At 36.8% G+C, this 26,688-nt stretch overlaps 1 protein-coding gene across 2 annotated transcripts in view; it reads right to left on the bottom strand.

Moving 5' to 3' along the window:
- LOC137245526 (protein FAM13A) overlaps nt 1–26,688 on the bottom strand; it is a 151,082-nt gene that overhangs the window by 104,029 nt on the left and 20,365 nt on the right. Inside the window, exons 2-3 of one of the 2 annotated variants that reach the window (XM_067776334.1) lie at nt 16,157–16,780; nt 1,451–4,053 (exon numbers count right to left, since the gene is read on the bottom strand). The gene's annotated coding sequence lies outside the window, so the exon portion shown is untranslated. Of the gene's footprint in view, nt 1–1,450; nt 4,054–9,091; nt 9,332–16,156; nt 16,781–26,688 lie in introns of those variants that run through there. The other variant, XM_067776333.1, reaches the window with a different exon arrangement.

Raw genomic sequence — 26,688 nt, 5'->3', positions numbered from 1 at the left:
TGCTTCAGTTAATAGTGTCTTTAAAATTTTTAACTTTTACACACTTATTTTTGTTAGAGGTTTGTAAATAAAGGTATGGCTCATAAAAGACGAGTTTGACTAATAAAGTATGGAAAATGTTTGTCATGTATCATATAATTTTGAATTATTTACAAATAAACAATAAGATTTTATTATTTTTAAATAGGCGCCTAGGTACAATAACCAAAATGTTTTATTGAATATTCCCAGTACGTTCTCAGAAAAGATGGTATAATTGCTAGCGATAGCGTAATGAAATTGGGTCAATAAAAAGTTAAACTTAGAACATCGCGCTAGACTTTATGGCATTTTATACTCTCAGCAACATTAGATTTGAAGAATCTAAAGGGGTTGTTCAGCCGGTTATTTACTACGAAAGTAGCGCCAATAGAAACCAGCCAGCAGCGGGTTTGGGGGCTTAGAATGTGCTTGCGGCAGGTATGCCTGTCGTAAGAAGCGACACAAATATCCAAATGGCAAAGCAATTTATAACTTCTTCAACCCAATTGTCAACCTCACCTACGCGTGGCGAAGAGTCGGCTTAAATGGCGAGCAACCCAGAAGACTGGCAACAAATCAGAAACTTCGTAGAAATCATAGTCAGAGCAATATAGTGGGATCTACATATAAGGAGAATAACCGAAGGCCCTTAAAAACTTGAGATATGGAACAGCACCCTAAACTTGTGCGAACGCGCTCCTGGGTTGGCAGATGGGATGGTTCCAAAATGGCGTAGTGTTTAGTCCACAGCAAGGTGGTGCTATTATGGTGCACTAGGCGTTTCTCATCCCCAACCGCAGAGAAACACAAAAGCAATGTACATACACTTGAAAAATATACATACTTATTTTGTTTCAATAGGCTTGAACCAGAGAAATAAGATGTTAGAGGTGTTGGTGCCACATTGCAATTGAAAAGATGGTTGGTGTCACATTAAAAGTGGGACATACATTGGGTATGTCGGGGTTGACTCGGGATAAATAAGAGTTTAAGCACTTATAGTATCCTGATCGACGGGGTTGCTGCTAGATAAGTAAGATTTTAACCTATTACATATCGAGATCGAAGTCGAGCTAGAGTGGTAAGAGGAGGTTGCTTTGCTCAACTGCGGGATTAGGGCATTTGTCTTTAAGAACGGGGTTTCCCGGGCAGTCCCTGGCATAGTGGTCCGACGCCTTTATATGGATGTTTCTAAAGGCCTTCTCATACTCCTGATTTCATACGGCCTACGATCTACTTATCGACTAATGTTATAACTCGGAGTTCAGACAGTCGAAAAATAGATTGGAATCAAGGTCCAAGTTATTAGGAAGCTTCTTTGTTTCCGTATTGAAACCGAAGCCAAGGCTATGTAAAAGCCCTCAAATAAAATAATGTCACATTGATTCAATCAACAAAAGAAATTTCAGTAAGAAAGTTTTATACTTACAATGCAAGCCTTAATAGACTTCCAAAAGTTCCTCACAAAGTCTTCAATCTTGCCGCTTTTCTTGATATCCTTGCGCTGTTACAGTTTCTCCGTTTGACAACAGCAAACGAAGTTTTAAAACTAAACTGCTTACTTTATTGATTATCTGTTTTTATTTTGTTTCAATATTTTATTACGTAGATATTTAAAGTGTTAGTTTTTATAAAAAAAAATTGTGTTATGTTATTATTTTTTTTTTTTTTTTTTTAATTTGTTAGCTTTAGTAATATTTTTTTTAAAGAGAAAATTCTTTCCTTATTTCAGTTTTACCCACGTAGTTTGAAATTGTTCGTTACTGGTCTTTTTTCTATTTTCTCAACACGTTTAAAATATTTTTTTACCAGCTCACGCTCGCACAAAACGCTTTTTATTATGAGTATTACACCGTCGCTGACAAAGCACACACGCAATTGAACTCGATCAAAGGATGAATCAATACGCCGGCAACAAATGATGTGGTGGTAATCAATCACAAATAATAATCGACGCTTAACAGTCACATTGCTAAATTTATATTTGACGTGTGTGAAATGAAAATTTGCTTAACCCTTACACTATGTTTAGATTAAAGCGCATTTATGGCGGTTCACTGAAATGCACGATGTGTGGCGTAGAAGTGGTTATCGATTTGTTATAAATCGATTGTAATTTGATATTAACGATTGTAACTTATTATCGATTTATCGTAGGTATCGATTATTATGAAAAATATGAGTTTTACAAAAAAAAAAAAACTACTTGTTAACTTGGTAGCGTGTACAAAAGCGCTTTTGGCTGCAAGCTGACTTTTAAAGCACTTTATTTATTTTTTTTATTGTTTCTTCTCAACTCAATTCTCGTTATGATTTTCATCGATCTTCGATAACACGCGCACACTACTGAAGTAATCAAAATTATAATTGAGTACACTTCAAAATTCTCTTGCACGAAACCACTGCACTTTGTTTCTATCGCGCTCTTTCTCCCTCTGCTTCACGCTATCCACCAATAAAAGTATTTTTAAATAAATATCTTTTTTTTCGCACTCGCTCAGCGCACTCTTTACTTAAGCTTGATTTTTTTCTTAACCTTGTATTGACGATTACGTTGATCTATGGCAAAATCATATCGCGATCTCTGCACATTTTCGCTGTTTAAATTATTGTCGTACGTACCGAATAAACGGAAAACTTTTAGCGAATACGTTGTGACTAAATGTACCGCGCCAGTTGTGTAGAAGTCACCACGACAGCCCCGTGCGTAACCTCTAAATGGATCGATATACCAAATATGGTTACTAAGCCGTTGAATGCTTCTTCGAAACTGCTTTATAAAATTGACGTTTAACTGTGGATGTATCGCTGTACGCTTACTGCGATAGCACGTCTCGTTGATCCTTAATAGTATTCAAGCTCAAGCTAACTCTCAATTTTCCTTTAAAGTAATCGTAGCTCTAAAATTACAGCACGTATCCTTCACATTTGATTATCGGCACGTTCTTCAACATCAAATTCGCTTCAGTTATGCTTCGCTACTGTTTGCCGGCAAGACACTGTAACTCAAATGTCTAACTTGCGTTTAACGTAAGAACTTTTTATTGATTTTTTAAAACGCTTCGCTGGAATATCGTCGTTGACACTGCTGTGTGTGGAGTAGGCGCCGTAGGTTTCTCACCTCGCTTTATCTGGATATGCAGTTCGGCAAATGCAATTTAAAACCTGCGCTATATATCTGCGACAGTAAATGCTTCTGGCGTATTTCCAAAGAAAATTGTGTAAACTATGCCTATTTTTTTTTTTTAACTATGTAGTCGGCTTTTAGGCTCTCACGCCCTATGCCTATTTTACGATTGCTCGCTCTACAATTTCGTTATTGCTCCGTACTCTGCTGCTTTGCGTCGCACGAAAGCTTGTTGCCTTAACGGCTTTCACTTGTACGCTTACGCCCTTTCCTTCTTTTCTATTTCTCTGTCTCTCTCTCTCCCAAACTCGTACGCACCTTCGCGAACGCGTACTAGCCTAAGCGCGTAGTGTTTTTTTTTTACTTTTTTGTGAGTAAATTACTGTTTGTTGTTATTTGTTCTATACTTGTTGTTGTTATGTATCTGTTTTTTTTTTTTTTAATTTATGTTGCACTCGTTTCGCGACTCGTTCACGCAACACGGCTTGACTCGTATCGGTTTGTCTTCGTAAAAACAATCTACGGCTGTTTGAGGAAATGTGTTGACACCAGTCGATATCTTAGCATGGAGCGTGTGTTTTGTGTGGTGTTGGGGGTGTGTGTGGGTGTCTCCTACTTTTTGTTGTTGCGTGTATTTACGCTAATTTACAACAGTTTTTCTCACACATATTGAATTGTTTAAATTTTCGGTTTTACACACACAACTCGGCAGCTGTTTAAAATCGATTAATAATGGTAAGGAGTTGGCTGAATTGTTGAGTGTTTATATGTGCCTTTTTATGGCACGTTTGTTCTAGAATTTTCTATTTAGTTTAAATACGTATTGGAGTTCAAAATTCGCTCCGCTTTATTTATAAGCTTCTGGGTGCGCTCTCTAAATGTTTATTTTAGAGAAATATTTGTTTCTGAAAATGAAATAGAAAAAGAGAAAATGAGATTAAGAAATTTAATTTAATTAATAGGCATACACATACAGCTAATGAATTAATTAGTTAATTTTCAATCATTTTTAAAAGTTGTATTCAAGGTTTCTACAGTGTTTGCAGAAAAGTATGTATAATGAAAAAATTAAAATAATTGCATGGGGCGATAGCCTGCGAAGAGATTATCGAACGCTTCTCTTCGAAATTGCATCGTGCTCCTTCTATTTATTCCTACAAATTGACGGGACTGGAGTTACATACATGTTTTATGCCGAAACTGAACGTCATATGCAAAGCAGAGGAGTTTTCACTGAACAGCTTTTCATGGCAGAAATAAACTCGCCTCGCCTGCCAAACTACCGCCGAGGTGCAACCACGCTTATAAAAACTTTTCTAATTGAAAAAACTAAAAGAAATTTTTGATGTTACTTTGCCCGGGACATAATCCCAGGCTCTTCGGTGTGGTGGGCGGAGCACGCTACCACACCACACCATGGCGGCCGCGAAATAATAAAACATTATGAGGATTTGAAAAAATAGGTAAATAACCGCCTCCAACTTTGAAGCTTATCTTGAGAAGGTCCTGAAATAAAATATCATCTTTTTTACTTTTCAAAATACAAGCAATCGAGTATTAACTTCGTTGTTTTGTTTTGGGTATTTAGATTTGGTTTGTCATTATTTTAGTCTTGAGGTACTCTTTAATCTGCTCTAAAGTTCGTCTGTGCTCTGAAGTCATTTTCGCATAGTTTTGTTCGCTAAACGAGTTTTAGCGCCTTATAGTATGCTTGTCCTTTCTCTAACCTGAGAGCTCAAAAGGACATTTTACCGAATAATAAAGCTTCTTAGCACCATATAAAAAAAAAAAAAAAAAAAAAAAAACCAAAAAAGCACCATATATACTTATTTAAAGATATAGCAATTAAAAAATAAAACTTACGAGACCCTCTCAACATAAGGTAATATAATAGGGCCAGTCTTTTGTAAAATTTTTTTTTCATATGGGCACCGACCAAGCCTAACGTACAGCTATCGATTATTCACTGAACTTGGACGGAGCAATTATAGTCTACCAAGACCAAGTACCTGGGCGACCGAGCTTTACTCGGAAACGTTTCGTTGTGCTGGCAACGTTTCTTTTTTTTAATTTCGAATAGGTGGCAACCTTAACGGCAACCCTACTCAAAAATGTCCCTATTGCAATGCGGAGTGAAATACGTTTCGTTTGATACCCATATCGGCATATCTCATGCAATTTTTTTTTTAATTTCGAATAGGTGGCAACCCTAAATGTCAACCCTACTCAAAAATGTCCCTATTGTAATGCGGAGTGAAATACCTTTCGTTTGATACCCATATCGGCATATCTCATGCTTTTTTTCCATTTCGAATAGGTGGCAACCCTAAACGGCAACCCTACTCAAAAATGTCGCTATTGTAATACGGAGTGAAATAATTTTCGTTTGATACCCATATCGGCATATCTCATGCAATTTTTTTTTTCGAATAGGTGGCAACCTTAAATGGCAACCCTACTCAAAAGTGTCTTTATTGTAATGCGGAGTGAAATACCTTTCGTTTGATACCGATATCGGCATATCTCATACAATTTTTTTTTTTAATTTCGAATAGGTGGCAACCTTGTGAAACATTCTGAGTGGCAACACCTAGGTAGAAAGTCTTAAGGCTCCATTACTGATACTTAGCATAGACTTGACTTGACTTGGCGTAAACTTAGCAACTTAGCCACGATACAACCTGGCATCATTATCAATAAATGTCAATTTGTATGACAAAATGTCAAACAGAAATGGAAACGAACAAATGGCATCTCAAAATATAAACGTCACTTAGAACTTACATAGAAAATCAAAATTCAACAGACTTCTAAGTCAAGTTAAGTGTTGCTAAGTTTTGAGTAATCAGTAACATGCAATGTTCATTTAACAGAACTGTAAGTGACAGTTCTCAAGCCAAGTCAAGTCTATGCTAAGTATCAGTAATGGGGCCTTTAGAAGGTGATACATTATCTCTGTGCCAAATTTTATTTAAATCGGTTGAGCCGCTCCCGAGATCGTTCGGCTATACAAACAAACAAGAATTTTTCGTTTAAAGTTATACGATAATACGGTATACGATTTACATTAAAACATGCAAATATACTCCAAAGTAGATCTCAAAGCATTCGTACAAACCGCATTAAAATGAGTAAATATTTTAAATCAATGAGAGCATATGGTTTACTTTTGCTTTCATAACCTAACCTAAGGCATGCCTGTAGTAAGAGGCTACTTCAAGCCAAATGAACTGTCCAGGTTGTGCACTCGGTTTGGGACTCGTCACGTAAGACCCCCGTTCAACTACCTATAAAAAATACTGCATAATAAACCACGGATGAGACCTTTTTTGGATGACGATACCGGCAAACATTTAAGAATTATAATTCGGGAGAATATACCTGAAGTTTCGAACCTAGTATCAATACGAGGTTGTTCAATTAAACGTTAAATTAGGCCTACGCTCCGATATATGATGCGTTCGAAGAGCATAAGTACTCTTTTTGTGAGTATGAAGTGGGTTTCGTATACGGCCGGGGTAGCACTCAGCTAATCCATAATCGAGTTGAGAATCCCACTTCCTAACTAATAAAAACACTCCATTTTGTTAGTGTGATTTGCGTCAGACATACAATACAACTGAAATGGGTGCACGGCGACTTGGCTTACGATTATCAAGTAGTCAGTAGTCGAATAGGAAAATGGATATCGAATCGGGGAACGTCGAGCGGTGAACGGATTGCTGAATAATGGCGGATTGTGGACGATGAAGCGATGTGCATCACCTTGTCTGGTGACCGATGAGTGACGGTCCAACAATCAGTGAAGTGGTGCGTCGATGTCCACAATAATAGTAGTTCAAAAGGTAATATTTTGTAGCGCCTAGGGTATAGAACCATAAGGTTTCACTTTGAATAAGCTTGCAAAGGAACAGCCTCTTTGTGGATTAGTGCGGTCTGCAGTAGCTCGCCTTTAGTCTGAAGGTATTTCCCGGTTGCTATAGGAGCTATGTCATCGGTATATGCAATAATTTGGCAACCAATTCTATCTTACTTACTTCAAAAAATAAGATGCATACCGTTAGGTTATACAGGAAATTACACATCTTCTTGGTAAGTGCCCCTGAATGCATACAGTATTATGGAGAAGTTTGCCAGACATGCTAGGATGGTTCTCCTCGTTACAAGTTGCTCTGCGAATTTCACAAGTGACCGATCCACATATTGTTCAAATACGATTGACTAAGGCTTGCGGATAGACGTTGTGAAAAGCTCTCTCTATGAGGAAATAGGATGATCGGTCAAGGAAAGCAATCTCCCTATGGAGAGGCGCGTTACTCTATCAACTTCGATCTGGATACTGTAACGGGTTAAATGGGGTGGTCCTTAAGCGATTTTGGTTATTTTCACTCAGTCTATATAATTTGATTTACGGCTTCTTCTTGTAAATGTGAGTGGCGCCACGCCCACATTCCAAATTTTTTTGGAATTTATATTTTGCGTCATAAATCCAATCCACATATAGGGTTGCCAGATTTTTATTTCGGGTTCCCGTGACAAACCTCAAACTTGAGCCAAATTCCCGGGATATTGACAAATTTCCCGGGACATTTGAAAAATAAGTACACCTATATATTTGTATGGGTTACCCATTTCGGCAAACTAATTTTTAGATAGAATTAAACCTTTTAAACTCTTTCATTTATAACAAATATTTTTATGAAACAGGCTAACAATTAATACGTTTACTGTGTTTAATGCGAATTCAATATTCTATGGATTCATTTTCCAAACGTTATTTTAAAACACAACACTTACCTTGCAAAATGAATATTTATGTAGGTGTGCGAAATGTCAAACATTTACAATATTCAAAACCACAGTAGGGATGAGTTTTTCTTCTTTACAAAGTTGCATGCAATATGTTAATGACCTGAATACAAACGAAGCCGCAAATATGGCTATGTTTCGTAGCAGATTATAATTTATTAATTTTGATATTGTGAAAATGCCGGGACATAGCATTTCCCGGCGGGACACCTTAAAATGTGTGAAAAATACGGGATGTCCCGGCCAATATGAGACATCTGGCAACGCTATCCACATACCAAATTTTTTTAGCTTAGCGGTATTCGTTTTTGAATTATCTACTTTTCCCATTTTTCTAAATTTTCGATATCGAAAAAGTGGGCGTGATTTCGTCCGATTTCTCTCATTTTCAATGCAAATCTCTTCTGGGTCCAAATAAGTCCGTATACGGAATTTGGTGAAGATATATCAATATTTGTACAAGTTATCGTGTTAACGGACGGACAAGCAGACGGACATTGCTTATTCAAATTTTTTACCCATAGGTACTGATGATTTTGGTGTTCCTTTGTACCCTGTACAACCAACCGTTATCCAATCAAAGTTATAATACCCTATGTACAAGCACAGCTGGGTATAACAACTACTGGGTATATTCAATGTTAGCTTTAACAAATTCCATTACACTTTATTTAGACAATTGGTTTTTTTAGACTTTGGAAGTTTTATGGTATTCTCATTAATTCCGACTTCCTACAAGTTTATGCGTGCAATTTTTCGTTATTTTACAATTTTATGAGCAAAATTTCTCCCAAAATCCATATAATGTGCCAATCTGCTGTTTTTAGTGAGCTTCAAGTGCACCTTAACTGGCCCGGCAGGAGGAAAACTCATAAGCCAACCTATTAAATTTTTACTGCGCACGGTTAATTGCAGCCAAATTTTTTGTCTGTATACATAAAATGTGTTGCAAAATTTAAAAACATTAAACTAAAATTAGTTTTTCTGCACCTCCCACATCTTCCACAAATACATGCATACATGCACGCCTCAACCCCTCCCACCCATACATGCAGTATTATTGCTCATACATTTCTTGCTATCAACTCAATTTATTTTTTTTATTTTCAATTATTTTTTTTCTTGTATGCTTACCACTAGCACTATTAGCGCATGAATGTATCACAATGCACACGTTTGCATGTGTGCCTTTGTGTGCGAGTGTGTGTGCACTTCTCGTCCTCTATTTTCTGCTTCAATTAGTGAAAATTCACAACAAAAAAAATACAAATTTCACAAAAAAAACTACAATTCACTATAAATACTTGAACATAGCACAATTATATATGTAAACACTGTTAACTCGATCGTGCGATCCACGTTGTGTCATCTGAAAGACGCAATTTCAATCTGCCACTAGCACATGTATCCAAAGTCAAAAAGAGCGGTGGTAGCGGCACAAAAAAAAATATATGTAACAACAGCGCCTGTGCGAGCAAATCCAGAGACCAAAAACTCACAAATCGACTTTGATATGCTCATCTCGTAGCGACGAGCATTTGTGGCACTATGAATGCATGTACAGTGTTGTTCAAATTAATAGATACAAAACGCATTAATTTCTTTCATGCGTAAAAACTATCTTTTATTCCTGCTTTAGCGTGGTGTGCACATCATAAGAAAACGCCCAAGAAATTGTTTTTATTTTCCCATCGTAAGCCAAGGAGAAAATTGTTTTTATTTTTTTCTTTTTGATAACTATTTTCCCTTATTATTATTCAAATTCTTTACAAAAGTTCGTTCTGGATACGGTCTTTATGCATAAATTGAAACTTACAAGGACTTCATGAGTATTTCTTTGTAATTTCTCGCTAAGAGCACAGAGTTATTTTATAACAAAAGCCCAGGTAGCTAATTGTGTTTTTCGGTTTGGTCATTAAACAAATTCTGGTAACACTATGTATATTAGGGTGTCCCTTATTAATCAAATAAACGATTTTTTCAAGCCTTACCCGTTTCAGAAAGTAATAACTAATTCAAAAACATAACATATATCATTTTTTGTCCCGACTGCAGACGCCTTAAGGGTGTCGCAGGGGGTCAATGTAAGATTGTTTCATGGAACCTCAAGAAATTAAAACTGGATTTTTTAATACCCAAAATCGATTTTTGGTATTGAAAAACAAAAATTTCAGTTAACAATTATTGATTTTCCATAAAGCTGTCTTACGTTGACCCCCTGCGACACCCTTTAAGTGTCTTCAATTAGGACAGAATGTATGTGTGATATTTTTGACGCGGTTATACCGACTAATAAAAAATAAAAATAAATGTAAGGCGCGATAACCTCCGAAGAGATCTAAGGCCGAGCTCTCTTCCAATTTGCGTCGTGCTCCTCTTGATTTTCCCTACAAATTGGCCGGACGGGACCTACATGTTTTATGCCGACTCCGAACGGCATCTGCAAGGAAGATGAGTTTTCGCTGAGAGCTTTTCATGGCAGAAATACACTCGGAGCGCTTGCCAAACACTGCCGAGGGGCGACCCCGCTTAGAAAAATTTGCTTCTAATTGAAAAACCTTATTTCTAAAATTTTGATGTTGCTTTGCCCGGGGTGCGAACGCAGGGCATACGGTGTGGTAGGCGGAGCAACCTACCATCACACCACGGTGGCCGCCGTTATATTGGAAAATAAATTTTATTTGATTTATAAGAGCCACCCTAATGTACGTATTCGGTTTATGTGAGATCTTTATAAACCGATCAGTTCAACCAAACATCTACAAAGCTTCCCCAGATTATTATACACAAATTGCTTTGGCTAAAGGTTTCATATTTTGATGGCAGCTTTACAAAGTTGTTTGTACTTTTATGTGTTACTGTAAATTACGCTATGCCGTTTATTACTATTTCAGGCTGGGTAAGCTCACAATCATCAGAGTGCCGATGTATTGCTGTTTAAGTGTTTTACCTTTTGTAAGCGATAATCGAATGTACGTAAATTTTAACTTTTTCTTGTCCCACTTATGCTGCTACAATCATAAACATTTTTAAGCCGTCTTTTTTTGATTTCGAATTCAGAACTCATTCCGAGCGTCGAGGTTTTAAAATGCTGTACCTAATAGTATGCACAGTAGTGTATACACCACATATATACATGGCCCCCTGTGAGGGTATGTTGTTGTTTCCCTGTCTACCGGCTTGCCATTGTTGTTGTTGTATGAACTAATGTAGAAACAATTTGGTGGTGGTGGCATACATCTTAGTACTCGTTTACTCGTATATTTGTTTAATCACGTTTCTCTCACGTTTGACACGTTGTAGTTGTGTACTCTTCCGTCGACAATTGCTCCCATGTAAGCACCAGTTTTGAATAGTGCTGCCATATTAAATAGGTGAATATGCACAATAAGTTTGGTGTATGATATTTGACTTAACACAAATTTTTCCTTTTTTATTTAATAATTTGGGAAAAATTTAAACAACGTGACATCAAGACGGACAAGGCGGCAGCTGTTTCGATTATACCTTGTAAATCTCTTCAAAGCCTTTTCTCCCAGGAGTGGGATTTGAATCCGCACTCCTACGATGGTTGAAGTGTTACAAACGCATTCAGCCACGTCATGTCTTAGTTGTTGTAAACCTTATCCCAATTGCCTTCTTTACAGTTTTTCCATCCGTAGGAATTTTTTACGTCTTTCAAACTGCCGTCTCAGTGTAGCGTCTTCAAAGCAGAAGTCTGCGATTTGGCAGGCTGGAAAACACTCGAGGTCGTAACTGGTAAAGTATACATATATATTCTCTGACTGCCAAGCAGCACTTGCTCAATGCACGTCTGATGAGTTGGCAAGTAGGGGCTTATAGAAACGAAATGAGGGAAGAACCGACTTCGATGTAGGCATACCTGTAGGCGCAGCCAATGGGGAAATACCGTTCTTTTCAAACAAGGTTCTACACAAATGAGAGATTACTGTGAGCTGTGCAATTTCCAGGGCAATGGTCTGCATTCCATAGCAAATCTGTGCTCTCATTCAGAATGCGAGAAGGTAAACACTTTCAATTTTCGGGGACCTGTGATCTAGAGTCTTTATGGGAAAATGGCAAGGATTAGATCCAGAGCCAACACCCATATGCTTGTAAAATTTCCACCGTTCATTGGGCTTTAGATACGTATGCGAAAAATATAGGCATTTCGCCTAATGCCCCGTGCAGAAATTGTAAAGGCATAACTACTCGAAGATACTGTTAGGCAGTTTCTGTGTTAATTCCCTAATATAAGATCCTTCGGAAGCCCCTTGCTGAAAAATTTGGATGTGTTATCGGAAATAGACATTCAACATATTCATCATAAGCAATTCCAGCTGTGGTTTTGTTTGTAGAATATATTCGATGTAGCCTTCAGTAGATTCGTTGAGTTAAATGTCATCGAAATGGCTTTTCAATAGCTACTTGGGTGACCTGGGTCACACACATGATACCTACTTACAATCTTTCTTCGTCTCCACCATACTTTCTCTAATGATTAATGACCCCCTCTGCTGCGCTACTTCGTCATTTTGATATCACAACTGGCCAATGAACAATATAGAAAAAAGGTTGAGAAATTTTTAAAGATCCGATTGGAATTCCATCGCACTATATCTATCTCATCGTGTTTGATGCTTTGATTCTTGCGTCGTCTGAAACAAGAATTTTCAAGAAACTTCATTTTACCAAACGATTTGCAACTTTGCGATCCCGGTACTGCATGCACCCGATAATTGCTTTTATACTCAACCCAGATAAGATCTTTTATTAAAACACGGTTGTTGATTCCGAACGATTTTGAAATCGTTCGTGAAAACAAAGGTGTCAAATTTTGAGTGATCTCCCCACCTTTCCAATACTTCCTTTGAGATCGTTAAATCTACAGTTCTTCACCTTTTTCTTCTTTTTTTCGTTCATTCTTCTTTCAAAGGCTAGTGCTTTATGTAGTTTCATTTTCTTGTTTTGCAATTTTTTACGAATCTGAGGATCACACCACAGAGTAACTCTGTTATAGGTCCACAGTATAGTACTTTTTCCATAGCCGCACTAGTTTGTCCCACAGAGAAAACTGATGAAGTGAAAAACCTTTAACTTTATTTACAAAAAAAATATGTCACGATTTCCTCCGAGGAGATTTAGGTCGAGCTTCTTTTCCAATTTGCGTCGTGCCAACTCCGAACGGCATCTGAATTTCCGGAAATACACTCGCAGTGTTTGCAAAAACACTGTAGATGGGCGACCCCGCTAAGGTAAACCTTTTTCTATTTGAAACAACTTTTTTGTAATTTTTTTATGTTTCTGCCGTGTATTATAAACATTTTGTGCCAGATTTTGAAACAAATCTTGTATATACTGAGGATGTGCTAATCTAGTTTTTTGGGAAAAATTTGTATTAACTCTATGTATGTATGTGTACGCAGTATTAAAGTCAGTGTTTAGACAATCATATATAGGAGTCCCCTTATTTGGGAAAAATTTTGTTTCAGTGTGGCAACTTCAGTCGTACTTCATGAACGTTGCATTAATTACAAATCGTTTTGGGCATTGAATTTTATATGTTCACACACACATACTTATACAAATCCAAAACAAACACTTAATAACAAAGTGGCAGTGGAAAATTTCCAAACATGCACATTCATACCTAGATATGATAGATTTATGTATGTAAGTTTGTTCGCATGGAATTATGCTGTGAATGAGTCGTAGTAACTTCGCAACTTAAGTTGGAGTTATGAATGTGCAATGTGTACAAGTCAGTACAGTTATGACTGGATATGGGGAACTGAACTTTGTAAAGCTTTTTTATAATAGCACAGTGAAATTTATTTAAAATATTTGTTTCCCTTTGTACAATCCGCTATACTTAGATACTATTCGGGATTATTTCTTTAGAAAAAAAAAACTATTTAAATCAAGGTATTTCCCAGTGCTGTCTATGAGCTATATTATTTCAATAAAAAAATATTCACCTATATTACGGTCACTCTGACTGTTACCAACAAATGAGGTTAAATGAGCAAATGAAGAGCCATTTTGTATAGCTCCAGCTGACCAAATGACCAAATACAAAAATTAGAGTTCAAGAGCTGAAGAAGAGGTTAACATTTTTTTTCGAAATAAAACGTCATAAAATTCTCTGTAAACATAAATTCGAACAAAAGATTGGATAAAAAAGAGGAAAAAGTTTTCAATAACCCAAAATCATTCTTATATTTTTGGGTAGCCCATAGTCATTGACATCCATTTACCCAAAAATGAGGGACATAAACTTGCGCATCAGACAGATTATTTATAAACACAAGGGGCCAAAATGGAAGGAACTTCTAAAGACTTCGTACCTCTCTGTCAGTGCTGGTAAACTATGCTGAAGCGTAAAGTCTCTTCCAAATCTGACATAGTAAAATGATAAAATACCTATCGCTTTTGCCGATAAGGTTCTACCGGATGCAAAGAAGTACGTGAGCGCATTCTGCTGGTAATATAAAATGCATTAAGCTATCGACAAATCTAGGTGGCAAACCAGCAGGTGCGCAAATAAACACAAACACACTGCGTCTCCTATTACTATCACCGCAAAAAAGGTTGAAAAAGCCATTAAACTTTCTAGGAAGAAGTAGGCCCAGACGCCATTGCAATGACGGTGTTAAAAAATCTTTGTCATTAAGTTACCTAACACTTTCGTCTGTCCACCTTCGTTATCCCTGAAAAATGGAAAATGACAGGGGTGGTAGCTGTAAAGCCTGGGAAGTTAGCTAACTAGAGGACTTATACCGACCGATATCTCTCTATCGTCAGAAGCCAGTACACTTGAAGGCGTCCTCTGCACTTGTTTCAACACAAACCTGCCAAACACTAACCATAGAAAGCAACATAGTACCGCTGTCGTTCTAAAAATAATCATATAATCTACGTCAGTATTTAGGGCAAAGACAAAGAAATACACACACAGTGTTCAGTGTAACCACTGCTACAACAACAATAACAAAGAAACACACTGGAGGAAGCGGCAGGACTGTCAAAAATCCGCGCTCAGACCAACCACAGTGTTTCTTTTCATGGCACGAGAGCATCATCTAAATAATGAAGAGAGACACGAAGTGCTGAACATAAAGTTAAATACTTGGAAAATGACCGATCATATCTCTTAGAGTTATAAAGGGAAATCTCACCAAGCATTACGAAGAGAATTCAGCCGTTTGAACCAGCATACAAAGGCCCTCAGCGACATCCCCGAAGGATCGGAAAAGAGTAATGGCAACAAATGCTCAGAAAATGCCATATTCAAAGTCTAAACTTCCGAAGGAGACGCGTGTTACTCTAGCACAACATAGATCATAGACCGAAGTGCTTTCATCTTCTACGAAATGAGCTTTTACAGATCTTTTTAACTGGTTCAGTAGTGGGTAGTTTTAAAATAGTTGCAGCCTTTGATTAATTATTTTTTATTCAAATAGCTCAGACTTAAGTGCTTTTGGTATAAGTGTAGCTATCGTCTGTCGAGCCCAACTTCGAAGGCAGTCAATTGTTCTCTAGTACGAAAGTGGCGCTTTGCGTGACTGTTTTCTATTTTCGCTGCATGATTGATTCAACTTAGTCAAGGTTTCCCAAGTGCTATTGGTACAAGTATGTCTATCAACTTTCCCGTTAGCACGGGTGTCAAGGTTTCCCAAGTGCTATTGGTACAAGTATGTCTATCAACTTTCCCGTTAGCACGGGTGCTTTCCGTGACTGTCTTCCATTTCCGCTGCAGGGTTGATTCAATTTGGTCAAAGTTTTCCATATAATCAGCGCCAGAAGATTGGATTCCAGGCCACCCCTGATTATAAACTTTGTTTTGGAGTAGTGCCCATAAAAACTCCTCATGCTTGATTCACAATATCGCGTGTACGCTATATTCGGTTTTTACTGTATTTGCTACGCTACCATATGGCATATGACCGCATTACACACACGCACTTATGTTGGTAAATGTTTACTCCCTTTATTTTTTATGCTCTTAACAAAAGTTTTGAATTGATATAACTCTCATATTACTCTCACTAATGATACACTCTCTATATTCACATATGTATAGAACTTTTATGCGCTACTCCATTAGATATATTTGCAAGGACGTTTTACGTTCTAGAAATTTCTAGAATGTTCTTTTGATGAAGTTGTGCTTGTGTTGGGTTGAATTTTGGAACTTACCTTATTGATACCTTTCTTCGCAGATATGCTCTCTCTCTCAATTGTTCACTCTCACTCTTGCTATCGCCTGATGCGAATTTTTTATGTTGCTCATAATCCGTTACTGCCTTATGTTGTTGATAATGCTGATTGGTCAATTTGATGGGTGTGTTGCGTGACGAAAAATGCAAGGTGTGCAGAATTTGCGCCGGCGCTTGTAATGCAAGTTGCGAAAGTTCTTGTGATGAAATACGGTGAGTAGATATGTACATACGTACATACAAATGTGCTATGTACCGATGCAACTTATGCCGGTTTTTTCATAGATAATTTTTGTGATAAGCGAAGCGTTCTCGCTTTTGCTGCTTCTTTAGTTTCCATTCAACACTTTTTTCACTTCTTTTAACTTTAATTTCAAGTTTTCTTGTTCGAAAGTTTTACCATTTAGTATTCCACTAGAATGTGCTTATTCATTTGCTTTTTGATTCTGCTTATGAAATTTTAATTAAATTTCTTATTTACATACATATTTATATATTTTCGATACAATGTTATGCAATCGATGACTGTTTTTCGTTGTTCTCTGGTCGCTTCTAGTCTACACGTACATATGTATGTAGGTACTTGTATGTAGTATTAATCCAGCTGAAAATATTTTAGAATAATAAAAAAGTTAATTAACAAAGTAGTTTTTGAAAACTGCAAACAGTAATTTAATACTTATACGGTTATTATACTCAAGTATATGTACATCAAAACTCATGTCTGTATTAGGGTGGGCTTATAAGTTTATTTTTCTTAAATGAGCCACAGAAAAACATTGTGGTCATAGCAAATAGTTCCCGAAATGGTTGGAACCGAACGTACCGTATCTGTATCCTTCGAAGTACCATCAACAACAACAGGTCTGATTTATAAGCATATGACGCCTGATGGCAGTGTGCCCCTCGGTTTTGTCCACGCCTTTCCTGTTTGACGAATCATATGCAATTGCTGTCTCCTTTTGATTTTGATACATATATGGTGAAGCCAATGCGAAGTTTTTCCAAGGCGTGAATAAGTCGAATCTTTCTTGTATAAAATCAAATATTTTGTCTTGCCTCCGTTCCCAGTCATAAGAAGGGAGAACTAACGGTGCATTTTTAAGGCCAATTATATCATTATCATCAGCATACGACAGCAATTGAAAGCTTTTTTTGAATATTAAGAATTATCTTCTCCAACATAAGTTTAACCCTAGAAGGGTAATATACGTAAATTTTACGTGTATGTCGCATAAAAAAGCACTGTTACATTTTACCGTTATGCCCTATCGTTGTGAGCACCGGGCAGTGCTTGCTTTGTTTTAGTGTTACATAAACAAGTGAATAATTAGTCAGTTATCAGTCCGCGGTTTGCTCTAATCGGTGTTACAAAAAAAGTGTGCACATAAATTTGACGTGGTCTTGCTAATAATGTCTAAATATTTGTGGATTGAATTTAAATTCCGTGTGAATTTCAGCTGAAATTAAAAGAAACAAGTAAGGAAAGCTAAGCTCGGGTGTAACCGAACATTACATACTCAGTTGAGAGCTATGGAGACAAAATAAGGGAAAATCACCATTTAGCAAAGTTAACCTAGGGTAACCCTGGAATGTGTTTGTATGACATGTGTATCAATTGGAAGGTATTAAAGAGTTTTTTAAGAGGGAGTGGGACATAGTTCTATTGGTGGACGCCACTTAGGGATACCGCCATAAATGTGGACCAGGGCTGATTCTAGAATTTGTTTGTACGATATGGGTATCAAATGAAAGGTGTTAATGAGTATTTTAAAAGGGAGTGGGCCTTAGTTCTATGAGTGGACGCCTTTTCGAGATATCTCCATAAACGTGGACCAGGGGTGACTCTATAATGTGTTTGTGCGATATGGGTATCAAATTAAAGGTATTAATGAAGGTTTTAAAAGGGAGTGGTGCTAGTTGTATATGTGAAGGCGTTTTCGAGATATCGACCAAAATGTGGACCAGGGTGACCCAGAACATCATCTGTCGGCTACCGCTAATTTATTTATATATGTAATATCATGAACAGTATTCCTGTCAAGATCCCAAAGGCTTTTAATTTCGCCCTGCAGAACTTTTTCATTTTCTTCTACTTAATATGGTAGGTGCCACACCCATTTTACAAATTTTGTTTTTGAAATTATATTTTGCGTCTATAAATTAATCCAATTACCATGTTTCATCCCTTTTTTCGTATTTGGTATATGATTATAGCATTTTTTTTCATTTTTCGTAATTTTCGATATCGAAAAAGTGGGCGTGGTCATAGTCGGATTTCGGTAATTTTTTACACCAATACAAAGTGCGTTCAGATAAGTACGTGAACTGAGTTTAGTAAAGATATATCGATTTTTGCTCAAGTTATCGTGTTAACGGCCGAGCGGAAGGGCAGACGGTCGACTGTGTTTAAAAACTGGGCGTGGCTTCAACCGATTTCGACCTTTTTCACAGAAAACAGTCATCGTCCTAGAAGCTAAGCCTCTACCAAATTTCAGAAGGATTGGTAAATTTTTGTTCGACTTATGGCATTAAAAGTATTCTAGACAAATTAAATGAAAAAGGGCGGAGCCACGCCCATTTTGGAACTTTCTTTTTTTTTGTATTTTGCTGCACCATATCATTACTGGAGTTGAATGTTGACATAATTTACTTATATACTGTAAAGATACTAACTTTTCTTTTAAAATTTGATTTAAAAAAATTTTGTTTAAAAGTGGGCGTGGTCGTTCTCCGATTTCGCTAATTTTTATTAGGCATACATATAGTAACAGGAGTAACGTTCCTGCCAAATTTCATCATGATATCTTCAACAACTGCCAAATTACAGCTTGCAAAACTTCTAAATTATCTTCTTTTAAAAGTGGGCGTGCCACGCCCATTGTCCAAAATTTTACAAATTTTCTATTCTGCGTCATAAATTCAACTCACCTAAAAAGTTCATCGCTTTATCCGTCTTTGGTAATGAGTTATCGCACTTTTTCGATTTTTCGAAATTTTCGATATCGAAAAAGTGGGCGTGGTTATAGTCCGATATCGTTTATTTTAAATAGCGATCTGAGATGAGTGCCCAGGAACCTACGTACCAAATTTCATCAAGACACCTCACTTTACTCAAGTTATCGTGTTAACGGACGGACAAGGCTCAATCAAATTTTTTTTCGATCCTGATAATTTTGATATATGAAAGTCTATATCTATCTCGATTCCTTTATACCTGTACAACCAACCGGTATTCAATCAAAGTTAATATACTCTGTGAGCTCTGCTCTTTTGAACAATTTTGACAGCGATGAAAGTTTTACTGATGACATAATTGAGGAGGAAATAGATTTTGATAGTAACGATAATTTGAATGATCCGGAGTATCCTCCTGAGTTCGAGGAAAGTACTTTTGAAGAGGAATTGATTAAATTCGCGGAGTCCGCCCAGAATTCGGCCTCTGAAAATATAAGTAAACTTTCTCCAGCAAGAGACAAAAAAAAAAAATAGATCAGCGTCAAAAGCACAAATAAATTTAAACGAGGATAAAGATGCTCATACGCTTTTGGGAAAGAATGGTCATGTTTGGAGTAGCAATCTCGTGCATCGTATTAGCGGAAAAACTATGGCTATGTATGTTGTATATATTCGACCTGTGTGGTGAGCATCAAATGAAAATATGTCAATAATGTATGAATAATTTCTCATAAATTGTTCTATAACCTAGTTTAAGAAAACAAAAACTTTGTATTTTAATTCAAAAAACCAACACTGAAGACAAATAAGTTTTTATTAAATATTTATTAAAAATAACACACGGAAATAGAGTAGTACGTAAAATTTACGTATATTACCCACAACGTAGGTAGGTTAAAACTGTTTCACCTTTCTGGGGTTAAAGAAGTCGCACCATAGCGAGTCGCTTTGCCTGGAATCTCGTTTGGCTTCAAATGGCGCGGATAGTTTCCTCTCAATTCTTATGGCGCAATCTTATTAGCCAGACAGGGGATCCAAATTCTGGTATAACAGCATACAAGGAACTCCTTCTCGCGCTATAGAATTCTGTTTTGAAGTCAACAAAAGGGTGGTGCGTGCCGAGTCTTTTATCGTAAGCCTTCTTGAGCGTATCGTGAAGGCCTGGTCGATAACAGATTTATCATATGTGAAGCCGTACTGGCAAGTCCAACCAGTATAACTTACAATACGTTAGATGGTACCCTTTAGGCGATATTAAGTACATGTGAAGATGGCACTACGACAAAAGTGCTGAGAAGTGCTGCCTCCATAGTTTAAGTACTCTTTGAACGTCTGTGACCAGCTCGCCATTATCATTCCTGCGAGAATCTGACACATTTTTCAAAACTCACTCCCGGATATTTTTTACAGAATTTTCGGTCATTATTCCTCTCAATCAGCAACTGAAACTCCTCGAGCTCACGCAGCTCTACCTCACGTTTTTTTATTTCTTAGTAGGCGTCTCTATTAATTCTTCACGTTGGCCATTTTACGAGGCAGCGCGACTCACCTCATAGTAACAATTGTTTTTGCCAGCTCCCAGGTAAGCCATGGTGTCAGCAGCGATGGAACGTAATTATAGAAAACTGTGATCCCACTGCTGGGACACATCGTCATCCCAAAGATGAGAGCCGAGTAGACTTATCATCAATTGTTTCTTTTCATGAGCTGTTTTTCGATGGCAAACTTTCTTAGTGTCACTGAGCGCTCTTTCATCGCTGGACAGAGGCAAGTACCTACGTATCTTGGCTGCCATAAGGTAGTGGTCCCAGTCGTTATTTTAAGCTGGTATATTACGTAGGACTTGATCTATTTAGTTTTGTGTTCATCGATCAGTCGACAACCATGTTATTTGATGTATAACTTTATGCTGGAACCTGTTACTGCAAATGGCTATATTTCGAGCCGCGACGAAGTCACTTTCCTACCATACAACCAACACTTTGGTAAAAGTCGCAAGGATATATTGTCGTTCTACCTCACCCCGCTCAACAGCACATAACCTATATAAGTTTATCTATTTGTTAAACTGACTCAAAAGTGGCATTAGGATATGGAAATGGCACACCCTAAAATAGGTACCTACTAATTTTTTATATTGCAACATAGTATTTTTATGTTCATTTTTACTGTCAGTAAAAATTGTTTATTTATCATTTGGAATAACAATGAATATTCGGAAATATACATATTAAGCGTATCGTCAGAACAATTCCATTGCGATTGTAAAACCATATTTATTTACTCATGCATTTGTTGGTGTCAAATTGAATACATTTGCTTTGTATTAACAATAAATTTAATATTTCAGAGTTGTGTATTGTTATAACTATGTTAGTACGATAGTTGTATTTATGTGTATTAAGGTGCACCAAAAAAAAGTTATTTTGCGGAACATGCCTACTAAAGAATTTGTATAAAATTTTTGGCCAAAGAGTTTTCCGAAAGCAGAGATGAATTTATTTTCGAAATTAAAAAAAGTTATGAGAAGATTGACACGTATCTGTAGGGAATCGGTCCAAATGAAGTCATCAATTTAGGGAAATTATCCACTTGTGGGATTTAAAAATTATAGACAAATTATATATACACACTCCACAAGCTTCATGCGATATAGACGATTATAGCTGGTTGTCTCGGCACGCGCTCCCAGCGTACGAACTAAATTTGAAAGTGATTATCTTCACATGCCGTTTTTAAAACGCGCACATATAACGATACCTTTTTAACGAAAGAGATTGAAAACAAGTAAGGAAGTAAAATTTCGGGTAAAACCGAACATTACATACCCAGCTGTACACTGAAAATGCTGTTGTTGTTTGTTTTTTGTGCTTAATAGTGTTACAAAGCTGCGCAATAATACATATACATATGGTTCTATTCTGAACAAATTTTTCTTCGAGTTAGGGCTCCCGAAACATAGAAAATTGTTTAGTCATAAAAGGGGCGGTTCCACGCCCATTTTTTTTTTATTTGAATTTTTTCCTATTTATTGTTATAAATCCACTTGGGAAATGAAATACCATTGATATAAAGCTCTTTTTGCAAAGATACAGCATATTTTATTCGTCTACAACCCTTTCAAAAATCTTTTATATAACAGCGGGTCCTTAACCGATTTCGTAAATTTTTCTTCAAAGCATTTTTTATAGTAAAGGCAACCTCTCTGCCGAATTTTGTTACGATAGGTTTAACGATTTTTGATTTATGATTAATAATATTTGTAAAATTGATTTTATCACAAGTAAGCGGTGCCACGCCGGTTTTTTGTGCTTTCCAAAATGTTATATATATAAAAAGTGGGCGTGGTTGTCGGCCGATTTCGCTCATTTTCAATACCAATCTATTCTGGATCCAGAATTTGTACCAAATTTGGTGAAGAAATCTCAATATTTACTCAAGTTGTCGTGTTAACTGACAGACGGAGGACGGACGGACGGATGGACATGGCTCAATCAATTTTTTTCGATACTGATGATTTTGATATATGGAAGTCTATATCTATCTCGATTCCTTTATACCAGTACAACCAGATGTTATCCAATCAAAGTTATAATACCCTGCGTACAAGTACATCTGGGTATAAAAATAAGTCTTAAGTAAATATTTTTAGTAACGAAAATCTTTGATTGCTTTGAACCCAAGGCGAGTTCAGACTAGGTATTGCTATCCCAACATCTAATTGCGTCTTCTTGATTATTTTTCATAAAACGCTTTGTACAACAATATGTCAATTAATCGAAATCGATGAAAATTTTCTTTTGATTTGACATTCTTCTGCACGGCGAATAGGTTGAATTCGCATTGCCATCAACTTGTATGGATTCGCCTTGCTTTGAACCAATTGTATTTTTGAGCAGTATGATTTATTAACGTCTTTCTTTTTGCGGAATGAAAATAAATTCGTTAGGTAAAGTCGAAAGACAAGTTCGATATTTTATCTGTCAACTGCCTGACGGGATGTTCAAGATGGCTACTTTTTTGCGTTTTGGCAGCGTGTTGACAAGATGTTCAATATTTTTTTTTTTTTTTTTTTTTGGTTTTGGATTCGTGGAAAGAGGAAATGCTTTATGCACTGACCAGGATATTTAAGACTCACTGCGTGACTCTCCGAGTGTAAGGCTCCCTTCTTCCATGAAGGGCTACTCACTAAAACCTAACCTCAATGTTCAATATGGCTGCCAATACGGTCGGCTATCTTCAGCGGATGTTAGAGAGAGATACAGGTTGAGACCACGGTAATAACTTCAAAAATCGGCTGATTTATTCTATTTGTTATTTTGACGTCTATGTTGGGGGATATCACTCTTGTCTTATCCACAATATTTTAGACCTTCTTCAAAAAAGTTTTATTTTGAAAAAATCTGTTTCCTTTGCTTTGATGAAAAATTTGTATATGTATATCAAAAAAAAAAATAATAACTACATAGTGCCATCAAAAATAGTCAAATTTTTTTCTCTTAATCGATATATTAAAGCCAGATTTTAATTACAATTTTAATTTTTGCGTTTTCGATGTTTCATTAATAATTATCGTTTAAGCTTTATTTACTTCCTTACTTACTTAATTGGCGCTTAACCGTCTAAACGATTATGGCCGTCCAACAAGGCGCGCCAGTCGCTCCTTCGCTCCGCCAACCGGCGCCAATTGGTCACACCAAGGCAGTTTAAATCGTTTTCCACCTGGTCCTTCCAACGGAGTGGGGGCCGCCCTCTACCTCTGCTTCCATAGGCGGGTTCCGATAGAAACACTTTCTTGGCCGGAGCATCATCTTTCATTCGCTTTATTTATTTAAAAAGAAACTCATTTGTGCTTTTCGACAACTTTCAACTCTATTGGGTAAGAAAATTTAAAAGCTAATTTCGTGTCTTCTCCTCACGCACTTTTGGACCACCCTAATATTTTGGCGTGGGACATACAAACAATTTTAAATGAACACATGTATTTGTACACGGCATGTAGTTCATTTTTGGAACTTTATTTAAGAATTTTTTTAACAAAAATTTTCAACAGAATAATTCCTCTAACATTTTACTATTTGGAATGAGCTAATACTGCTATGAAGAGTCTTAGAATGTAGAGCACCGAATAAAATCGAACTAGAACTTTCTCTTCAAAATGATAAGATTGTATGTGCCAAAGCATCATCCTCGTCATAATCATTAATTAACGACTAATGGTCTAGAGGATTTTTGCCGTTGCGTAGAAAGTCGCGCCAGTCATACCTGCTTGGCCGATCGAAAGACCAAGGTAGATCAAATATTTATAATTGGTAAGGATCTTATATCAAGATTTGGTCTTCTCTGGCATTCTGTATTTGGGGATCTGCATGGGTTACTCATTTGTAATTAATTTATCCCTTAGCTGGTCGAAATAAGTTGCTATTATAGACTTTTGTTCCACATTAAAGACGAATAGATGATTTGTGCTATAAACCAGGCTGGGGCCGTACATATAGATCGAAGTTAGGACAGAGTAGATCTCGTCATAGGGCTTATGCAGATGTCTTCTTATCTGCCTTGGAGGTGCAACTACATCAAACAATTGTCTTTTGGGATACCTTGGTGTCCGATGTTTTAATAAGATATTCCGTGGCAGTTCTAAGTGGGAAAATTGGCAGCCCTGCAACTTTCTCCGTTGCAGCAATTTGAGGATTTTGATGCATCCTTGTGCATTGTAGGCAATTTCGGATGAATTTTTATTGAAGCAGAGACTGTGTTCGAACGTCACACCCAAAAGTTGTTGGAGTTCCACAGTAGTAACGTTATGCCATCGAAGTGGCTGTCTAGTTGTTGTGTTATGTGCAAGGTCCACGTCGTGAACAATATAGCCGTATGTACATTAAATCAGTGCCAAGTCCTGTGATGTGAAAAATTTGAAGAGACAAGGGATATAAATGTTTCGCTAGAAATTTGGTCTTAAGGCGAATATTGTACTAACGCTGATAAGCTATTCGTCTGCTGTACGATCGGAATCAGCGTTCAGAAGAATTACAGTTTAATTAGCTGGCTGAGAGCTCAATGCATACACTTTTCGCCACTGCAACTGATCCTACCTGCTCTAAATCAACTTTGAATTGACTACCGTACCACCTGTAGTATAAATAGTGACGCAAACAGGGCATAGACTTAGCAAATATGGATGCTGTAAAAATACTCAGCGAAAGCATTGCATAACCTTTAATCAGCAATTTTCTATTATTCTTAGCAGGAACGAATGGAAACGAGGCACGGTAGCTGTTGATTGGGACATACAAGACTGCAGCGACGCTTTCAATATGGGCTGAGGTGCGTTAGCTGGAGTCTGCGTAGATTTTATGCATATTTGATTTTTATATGTGGTACGTCTCAATATACTGATAACCCCATCCTGCTGTAGCTGTCCCATACAGGATGATGAGGTGGAATCATCATCACAAAGAAGGTCAAACGACTAGAATTACTGACTTCTACCTGCCTCAGTCAGAACAAGTCGATCAGTAAAAACCACACTCAGTTCTGAATGAAAGCACAGCACATACACATAAATATACACAAGCATCAATTTTGACAATACCTGCTCATGTACCTACGAACTATAAATACAAGACAAACGACAACAACAGATCAGTACGGATGATAGCACAACGCCGAAACCGGTTTGTTTCGAAACTAGATTTGACAAGCGATGACCGAAAATCGTTCCAGCATACATCATCGAATCACTTTATGCCTGATTGCCCAGCTTTTGTCAGAACTAAGCATAAGTACTTCGGTTGCGACTCACTCCAACCTCCGGAGAATTTATCCAAGATTGAGATCGGACATATCGAAACAATATTGTTGCCACGCAACGATTCTCTGAGTAGCTACGTCATCGTTATTTTTTTATATGTGGTATCACAACGGACCGTCATGTTGTTTAAGTAAGCTTCCTCTATCAGGGCAGCTACCACCTAACCTAACCTGATCTTTATATAATCTTCTATGTGTTTCAAGTAGATTTTGCAGTTCTTAAGAAATGAACAAAATTCTTAATTTCAACCTTAATAGATGAAAATATGTTGGGGACTATCATTTTACGAGCAACGCAGTTGTTTCTGTAAGTGTACATTTTCTTTCACAATTTTTTTAATACGAAAATTTTGTGAACGAAAACAAAAGTAAATTACTAACAGAATCATTAAAGCTAAAAATAAATATTTCCAAAGAACATTTTACTTACAAAAACAAACACATGTACATACATTGCCAAGCTTTTTCCTTAAGAAAGAAATTGAATATGTTATGAAAGCTACAAACGAGGAAAATCAAAATTAAGCAAATAAATATTAAACAATATGGCAAAAATTAAATGCCAATAATAAAGGTGATTTTATTCGTAGACTTTGGAACAGATATATACATATATGTATATCGGTGAATGTGTCTACATTAGACTGAAACAAAAAAATAGTTTTCACAAAAAAAGTCGGATCGATTTTGAATCCACATCGTACGTTTTGTTTTTGCTGCTCTAGTAAGCGTATTGGAATT

Source organism: Eurosta solidaginis, chromosome 3 (assembly GCF_040869045.1).
Source record: "Eurosta solidaginis isolate ZX-2024a chromosome 3, ASM4086904v1, whole genome shotgun sequence".
In the NCBI taxonomy this organism is placed as follows: domain Eukaryota; kingdom Metazoa; phylum Arthropoda; class Insecta; order Diptera; family Tephritidae; genus Eurosta; species Eurosta solidaginis.
The sequence above is the reverse complement of the archived record's forward strand: the minus strand, read 5'-3'. Positions and strand labels throughout refer to the sequence as shown.